Raw genomic sequence first — 9,805 nt, 5'->3', positions numbered from 1 at the left:
AATATTTCCCTTATGAGATAATGCCTCTCATAGCAAATGTGTACAGCGCGAGCTGAAAATGCATTTACAGCACTAAAAAACCAAACTTTTATAACAGCTAAACCAAACGTTTCCAATGTAAATTTCTACCTTTATATAGTGTAGAAAGGCATCCTGAAGCCTGGAAAGTCATTAATTTGATTGTCCAGTATTTCCTTCATGAGATATTGCAACACTTAGAAAAAGTGTACAGCGCCAGCAGACAATGAATTTTCAGCACTAAAAAAACGAAACTTCATTAACAGCTAAACTAAACATTTCCAATGTAAATTTCCACCTTTATATAGTGTAAAAAGACATCCTGAAGCCTGGGCAGTCATTAATTTGATTGTCCAATATTTCCCTTATGAGATAATGCCTCTCATAGCAAATGTGTACAGCGCGAGCTGAAAATGCATTTACAGCACTAAAAAACCAAACTTTTATAACAGCTAAACCAAACGTTTCCAATGTAAATTTCTACCTTTATATAGTGTAGAAAGGCATCCTGAAGCCTGGAAAGTCATTAATTTGATTGTCCAGTATTTCCTTCATGAGATATTGCAACACTTAGAAAAAGTGTACAGCGCCAGCAGACAATGAATTTTCAGCACTAAAAAAACGAAATTTCATTAACAGCTAAACTAAACGTTTCCAATGTAAATTTCCACCTTTATAGAGTGTAAAAAGACATCCTGAAGCCTGGGCAGCCATTAATTTGATTGTCCAATATTTCCCTTATGAGATAATGCCTCTCATAGCAAATGTGTACAGCGCGAGCTGAAAATGCATTTACAGCACTAAAAAACCAAACTTTTATAACAGCTAAACCAAACGTTTCCAATGTAAATTTCCACCTTTATATAGTGTAAAAAGACATCCTGAAGCCTGGGCAGTCATTAATTTGATTGTCCAATATTTCCCTTATGAGATAATGCCTCTCATAGCAAATGTGTACAGCGCGAGCTGAAAATGCATTTACAGCACTAAAAAACCAAACTTTTATAACAGCTAAACCAAACGTTTCCAATGTAAATTTCTACCTTTATATAGTGTAGAAAGGCATCCTGAAGCCTGGAAAGTCATTAATTTGATTGTCCAGTATTTCCTTCATGAGATATTGCAACACTTAGAAAAAGTGTACAGCGCGAGCTGAAAATTCATTTACAGCACTAAAAAAACGAAACTTCATTAACAGCTAAACCAAACGTTTCCAATGTAAATTTCCACCTTTATATAGTGTAGAAAGGCATCCTGAAGCCTGGAAAGTCATTAATTTGATTGTCCAGTATTTCCTTCATGAGATATTGCAACACTTAGAAAAAGTGTACAGCGCCAGCAGACAATGAATTTTCAGCACTAAAAAAACGAAACTTCATTAACAGCTAAACCAAACGTTTCCAATGTAAATTTCCACATTTATAGAGTGTAAAAAGGCATCCTGAAGCCTGGGAAGTCATTAATTTGATTGTCCAGTATTTCCCTTATGAGATAATGCCTCACATAGCAAATGTGTACAGTGCGAGCTGAAAATGCATTTTCAGCACTAAAAAACCAAACTTTTATAACAGCTAAACCAAAAGTTTCCAATGTAAATTTCCACCTTTATATAGTGTAAAAAGACATCCTGAAGCCTGGGCAGTCATTAATTTGATTGTCCAATATTTCCCTTATGAGATAATGCCTCTCATAGCAAATGTGTACAGCGCGAGCTGAAAATGCATTTACAGCACTAAAAAAACAAACTTTTATAACAGCTAAACCAAACGTTTCCAATGTAAATTTCCACCTTTATATAGTGTAGAAAGGCATCCTGAAGCCTGGAAAGTCATTAATTTGATTGTCCAGTATTTCCTTCATGAGATATTGCAACACTTAGAAAAAGTGTACAGCGCCAGCAGACAATGAATTTTCAGCACTAAAAAAACGAAACTTCATTAACAGCTAAACTAAACGTTTCCAATGTATATTTCCCCCTTTATATAGTGTAAAAAGACATCCTGAAGCCTGGGCAGTCATTAATTTGATTGTCCAATATTTCCCTTATGAGATAATGCCTCTCATAGCAAATGTGTACAGCGCGAGCTGAAAATGCATTTACAGCACTAAAAAAGCAAACTTTTATAACAGCTAAACCAAACGTTTCCAATGTACATTTCCACCTTTATATAGTGTAGAAAGGCATCCTGAAGCCTGGAAAGTCATTAATTTGATTGTCCAGTATTTCCTTCATGAGATATTGCAACACTTACAGCGCCAGCAGACAATGAATTTTCAGCACTAAAAAAACGAAACTTCATTAACAGCTAAACCAAACGTTTCCAATGTAAATTTCCACATTTATAGAGTGTAAAAAGGCATCCTGAAGCCTGGGAAGTCATTAATTTGATTGTCCAGTATTTCCCTTATGAGATAATGCCTCACATAGCAAATGTGTACAGTGCGAGCTGAAAATGCATTTTCAGCACTAAAAAACCAAACTTTTATAACAGCTAAACCAAACGTTTCCAATGTAAATTTCCACCTTTATATAGTGTAAAAAGACATCCTGAAGCCTGGGCAGTCATTAATTTGATTGTCCAATATTTCCCTTATGAGATAATGCCTCTCATAGCAAATGTGTACAGCGCGAGCTGAAAATGCATTTACAGCACTAAAAAACCAAACTTTTATAACAGCTAAACCAAACGTTTCCAATGTAAATTTCCACCTTTATATAGTGTAGAAAGGCATCCTGAAGCCTGGAAAGTCATTAATTTGATTGTCCAGTATTTCCTTCATGAGATATTGCAACACTTAGAAAAAGTGTACAGCGCCAGGAGACAATGAATTTTCAGCACTAAAAAACCGAAACTTCATTAACAGCTAAACTAAACGTTTCCAATGTAAATTTCCACCTTTATATAGTGTAAAAAGACATCCTGAAGCCTGGGCAGCCATTAATTTGATTGTCCAATATTTCCCTTATGAGATAATGCCTCTCATAGCAAATGTGTACAGCGCGAGCTGAAAATGCATTTACAGCACTAAAAAACCAAACTTTTATAACAGCTAAACCAAACGTTTCCAATGTAAATTTCCACCTTTATATAGTGTAAAAAGACATCCTGAAGCCTGGGCAGTCATTAATTTGATTGTCCAATATTTCCCTTATGAGATAATGCCTCTCATAGCAAATGTGTACAGCGCGAGCTGAAAATGCATTTACAGCACTAAAAAACCAAACTTTTATAACAGCTAAACCAAACGTTTCCAATGTAAATTTCTACCTTTATATAGTGTAGAAAGGCATCCTGAAGCCTGGAAAGTCATTAATTTGATTGTCCAGTATTTCCTTCATGAGATATTGCAACACTTAGAAAAAGTGTACAGCGCCAGCAGACAATGAATTTTCAGCACTAAAAAAACGAAACTTCATTAACAGCTAAACTAAACGTTTCCAATGTAAATTTCCACCTTTATATAGTGTAAAAAGACATCCTGAAGCCTGGGCAGTCATTAATTTGATTGTCCAATATTTCCCTTATGAGATAATGCCTCTCATAGCAAATGTGTACAGCGCGAGCTGAAAATGCATTTACAGCACTAAAAAACCAAACTTTTATAACAGCTAAACCAAACGTTTCCAATGTAAATTTCTACCTTTATATAGTGTAGAAAGGCATCCTGAAGCCTGGAAAGTCATTAATTTGATTGTCCAGTATTTCCTTCATGAGATATTGCAACACTTAGAAAAAGTGTACAGCGCCAGCAGACAATGAATTTTCAGCACTAAAAAAACGAAACTTCATTAACAGCTAAACTAAACGTTTCCAATGTAAATTTCCACCTTTATATAGTGTAGAAAGGCATCCTGAAGCCTGGAAAGTCATTAATTTGATTGTCCAGTATTTCCTTCATGAGATATTGCAACACTTAGAAAAAGTGTACAGCGCCAGCAGACAATGAATTTTCAGCACTAAAAAAACGAAACTTCATTAACAGCTAAACCAAACGTTTCCAATGTAAATTTCCACATTTATAGAGTGTAAAAGGGCATCCTGAAGCCTGGGAAGTCATTAATTTGATTGTCCAGTATTTCCCTTATGAGATAATGCCTCACATAGCAAATGTGTACAGCGCGAGCTGAAAATGCATTTACAGCACTAAAAAAACAAACTTTTATAACAGCTAAACTAAACGTTTCCAATGTAAATTTCCACCTTTATATAGTGTAAAAAGACATCCTGAAGCCTGGGCAGTCATTAATTTGATTGTCCAATATTTCCCTTATGAGATAATGCCTCTCATAGCAAATGTGTACAGCGCGAGCTGAAAATGCATTTACAGCACTAAAAAAACAAACTTTTATAACAGCTAAACCAAACGTTTCCAATGTAAATTTCCACCTTTATATAGTGTAGAAAGGCATCCTGAAGCCTGGAAAGTCATTAATTTGATTGTCCAGTATTTCCTTCATGAGATATTGCAACACTTAGAAAAAGTGTACAGCGCCAGCAGACAATGAATTTTCAGCACTAAAAAAACGAAACTTCATTAACAGCTAAACCAAACGTTTCCAATGTAAATTTCCACATTTATAGAGTGTAAAAAGGCATCCTGAAGCCTGGGAAGTCATTAATTTGATTGTCCAGTATTTCCCTTATGAGATAATGCCTCACATAGCAAATGTGTACAGTGCGAGCTGAAAATGCATTTTCAGCACTAAAAAAACAAACTTTTATAACAGCTAAACCAAACGTTTCCAATGTAAATTTCCACCTTTATATAGTGTAAAAAGACATCCTGAAGCCTGGGAAGTCATTAATTTGATTGTCCAGTATTTCCCTTATGAGATAATGCCTCACATAGCAAATGTGTACAGTGCGAGCTGAAAATGCATTTTCAGCACTAAAAAACCAAACTTTTATAACAGCTAAACCAAACGTTTCCAATGTAAATTTCCACCTTTATATAGTGTAAAAAGACATCCTGAAGCCTGGGCAGTCATTAATTTGATTGTCCAGTATTTCCCTTATGAGATAATGCCTCACATAGCAAATGTGTACAGTGCGAGCTGAAAATGCATTTTCAGCACTAAAAAACCAAACTTTTATAACAGCTAAACCAAACGTTTCCAATGTACATTTCCACCTTTATATAGTGTAGAAAGGCATCCTGAAGCCTGGAAAGTCATTAATTTGATTGTCCAGTATTTCCTTCATGAGATATTGCAACACTTAGAAAAAGTGTACAGCGCCAGCAGACAATGAATTTTCAGCACTAAAAAAACGAAACTTCATTAACAGCTAAACCAAACGTTTCCAATGTAAATTTCCACATTTATAGAGTGTAAAAAGGCATCCTGAAGCCTGGGAAGTCATTAATTTGATTGTCCAGTATTTCCTTCATGAGATAATGCCTCACATAGCAAATGTGTACAGTGCGAGCTGAAAATGCATTTTCAGCACTAAAAAACCAAACTTTTATAACAGCTAAACCAAACGTTTCCAATGTAAATTCCACCTTTATATAGTGTAAAAAGACATCCTGAAGCGTGGGCAGTCATTAATTTGATTGTCCAATATTTCCCTTATGAGATAATGCCTCTCATAGCAAATGTGTACAGCGCGAGCTGAAAATGCATTTACAGCACTAAAAAACCAAACTTTTATAACAGCTAAACCAAACGTTTCCAATGTAAATTTCCACCTTTATATAGTGTAGAAAGGCATCCTGAAGCCTGGAAAGTCATTAATTTGATTGTCCAGTATTTCCTTCATGAGATATTGCAACACTTAGAAAAAGTGTACAGCGCCAGGAGACAATGAATTTTCAGCACTAAAAAACCGAAACTTCATTAACAGCTAAACTAAACGTTTCCAATGTAAATTTCCACCTTTATATAGTGTAAAAAGACATCCTGAAGCCTGGGCAGCCATTAATTTGATTGTCCAATATTTCCCTTATGAGATAATGCCTCTCATAGCAAATGTGTACAGCGCGAGCTGAAAATGCATTTACAGCACTAAAAAACCAAACTTTTATAACAGCTAAACCAAACGTTTCCAATGTAAATTTCCACCTTTATATAGTGTAAAAAGACATCCTGAAGCCTGGGCAGTCATTAATTTGATTGTCCAATATTTCCCTTATGAGATAATGCCTCTCATAGCAAATGTGTACAGCGCGAGCTGAAAATGCATTTACAGCACTAAAAAACCAAACTTTTATAACAGCTAAACCAAACGTTTCCAATGTAAATTTCTACCTTTATATAGTGTAGAAAGGCATCCTGAAGCCTGGAAAGTCATTAATTTGATTGTCCAGTATTTCCTTCATGAGATATTGCAACACTTAGAAAAAGTGTACAGCGCCAGCAGACAATGAATTTTCAGCACTAAAAAAAACGAAACTTCATTAACAGCTAAACCAAACGTTTCCAATGTAAATTTCCACCTTTATATAGTGTAGAAAGGCATCCTGAAGCCTGGAAAGTCATTAATTTGATTGTCCAGTATTTCCTTCATGAGATATTGCAACACTTAGAAAAAGTGTACAGCGCCAGCAGACAATGAATTTTCAGCACTAAAAAAACGAAATTTCATTAACAGCTAAACTAAACGTTTCCAATGTAAATTTCCACCTTTATAGAGTGTAAAAAGACATCCTGAAGCCTGGGCAGCCATTAATTTGATTGTCCAATATTTCCCTTATGAGATAATGCCTCTCATAGCAAATGTGTACAGCGCGAGCTGAAAATGCATTTACAGCACTAAAAAAACAAACTTTTATAACAGCTAAACCAAACGTTTCCAATGTAAATTTCCACCTTTATATAGTGTGAAAAGACATCCTGAAGCCTGGGCAGTCATTAATTTGATTGTCCAATATTTCCCTTATGAGATAATGCCTCTCATAGCAAATGTGTACAGCGCGAGCTGAAAATGCATTTACAGCACTAAAAAAACCAAACTTTTATAACAGCTAAACCAAACGTTTCCAATGTAAATTTCCACCTTTATATAGTGTAGAAAGGCATCCTGAAGCCTGGAAAGTCATTAATTTGATTGTCCAGTATTTCCTTCATGAGATATTGCAACACTTAGAAAAAGTGTACAGCGCCAGCAGACAATGAATTTTCAGCACTAAAAAAAACGAAACTTCATTAACAGCTAAACCAAACGTTTCCAATGTAAATTTCCACCTTTATATAGTGTAGAAAGGCATCCTGAAGCCTGGAAAGTCATTAATTTGATTGTCCAGTATTTCCTTCATGAGATATTGCAACACTTAGAAAAAGTGTACAGCGCCAGCAGACAATGAATTTTCAGCACTAAAAAAACGAAACTTCATTAACAGCTAAACCAAACGTTTCCAATGTAAATTTCCACATTTATAGAGTGTAAAAAGGCATCCTGAAGCCTGGGAAGTCATTAATTTGATTGTCCAGTATTTCCCTTATGAGATAATGCCTCACATAGCAAATGTGTACAGTGCGAGCTGAAAATGCATTTTCAGCACTAAAAAACCAAACTTTTATAACAGCTAAACCAAACGTTTCCAATGTAAATTTCCACCTTTATATAGTGTAAAAAGACATCCTGAAGCCTGGGCAGTCATTAATTTGATTGTCCAATATTTCCCTTATGAGATAATGCCTCTCATAGCAAATGTGTACAGCGCGAGCTGAAAATTCATTTACAGCACTAAAAAAACAAACTTTTATAACAGCTAAACCAAACGTTTCCAATGTAAATTTCCACCTTTATATAGTGTAGAAAGGCATCCTGAAGCCTGGAAAGTCATTAATTTGATTGTCCAGTATTTCCTTCATGAGATATTGCAACACTTAGAAAAAGTGTACAGCGCCAGCAGACAATGAATTTTCAGCACTAAAAAAACGAAACTTCATTAACAGCTAAACTAAACGTTTCCAATGTATATTTCCACCTTTATATAGTGTAAAAAGACATCCTGAAGCCTGGGCAGTCATTAATTTGATTGTCCAATATTTCCCTTATGAGATAATGCCTCTCATAGCAAATGTGTACAGCGCGAGCTGAAAATGCATTTACAGCACTAAAAAAGCAAACTTTTATAACAGCTAAACCAAACGTTTCCAATGTAAATTTCCACCTTTATATAGTGTAGAAAGGCATCCTGAAGCCTGGAAAGTCATTAATTTGATTGTCCAGTATTTCCTTCATGAGATATTGCAACACTTAGAAAAAGTGTACAGCGCCAGCAGACAATGAATTTTCAGCACTAAAAAAACGAAACTTCATTAACAGCTAAACCAAACGTTTCCAATGTAAATTTCCACATTTATAGAGTGTAAAAAGGCATCCTGAAGCCTGGGAAGTCATTAATTTGATTGTCCAGTATTTCCCTTATGAGATAATGCCTCACATAGCAAATGTGTACAGTGCGAGCTGAAAATGCATTTTCAGCACTAAAAAACCAAACTTTTATAACAGCTAAACCAAACGTTTCCAATGTAAATTTCCACCTTTATATAGTGTAAAAAGACATCCTGAAGCCTGGGCAGTCATTAATTTGATTGTCCAGTATTTCCCTTATGAGATAATGCCTCACATAGCAAATGTGTACAGTGCGAGCTGAAAATGCATTTACAGCACTAAAAAACCAAACTTTTATAACAGCTAAACCAAACGTTTCCAATGTAAATTTCCACCTTTATATAGTGTAGAAAGGCATCCTGAAGCCTGGAAAGTCATTAATTTGATTGTCCAGTATTTCCTTCATGAGATATTGCAACACTTAGAAAAAGTGTACAGCGCCAGCAGACAATGAATTTTCAGCACTAAAAAAACGAAACTTCATTAACAGCTAAGCCAAACGTTTCCAATGTACATTTCCACCTTTATATAGTGTAGAAAGGCATCCTGAAGCCTGGAAAGTCATTAATTTGATTGTCCAGTATTTCCTTCATGAGATATTGCAACACTTAGAAAAAGTGTACAGCGCCAGCAGACAATGAATTTTCAGCACTAAAAAAACGAAACTTCATTAACAGCTAAACCAAACGTTTCCAATGTAAATTTCCACATTTATAGAGTGTAAAAAGGCATCCTGAAGCCTGGGAAGTCATTAATTTGATTGTCCAGTATTTCCTTCATGAGATAATGCCTCACATAGCAAATGTGTACAGTGCGAGCTGAAAATGCATTTTCAGCACTAAAAAACCAAACTTTTATAACAGCTAAACCAAACGTTTCCAATGTAAATTCCACCTTTATATAGTGTAAAAAGACATCCTGAAGCGTGGGCAGTCATTAATTTGATTGTCCAATATTTCCCTTATGAGATAATGCCTCTCATAGCAAATGTGTACAGCGCGAGCTGAAAATGCATTTACAGCACTAAAAAACCAAACTTTTATAACAGCTAAACCAAACGTTTCCAATGTAAATTTCCACCTTTATATAGTGTAGAAAGGCATCCTGAAGCCTGGAAAGTCATTAATTTGATTGTCCAGTATTTCCTTCATGAGATATTGCAACACTTAGAAAAAGTGTACAGCGCCAGGAGACAATGAATTTTCAGCACTAAAAAACCGAAACTTCATTAACAGCTAAACTAAACGTTTCCAATGTAAATTTCCACCTTTATATAGTGTAAAAAGACATCCTGAAGCCTGGGCAGCCATTAATTTGATTGTCCAATATTTCCCTTATGAGATAATGCCTCTCATAGCAAATGTGTACAGCGCGAGCTGAAAATGCATTTACAGCACTAAAAAACCAAACTTTTATAACAGCTAAACCAAACGTTTCCAATGTAA

The sequence above is a fragment of the Idiotropiscis lumnitzeri genome, unplaced genomic scaffold, assembly GCF_059441095.1.
Source record: "Idiotropiscis lumnitzeri isolate Australia: NSW breed Sydney's pygmy pipehorse unplaced genomic scaffold, RoL_Ilum_1.0 HiC_scaffold_68, whole genome shotgun sequence".
Lineage (NCBI taxonomy): Eukaryota > Metazoa > Chordata > Actinopteri > Syngnathiformes > Syngnathidae > Idiotropiscis > Idiotropiscis lumnitzeri.
The sequence above is the reverse complement of the archived record's forward strand: the minus strand, read 5'-3'. Positions refer to the sequence as shown.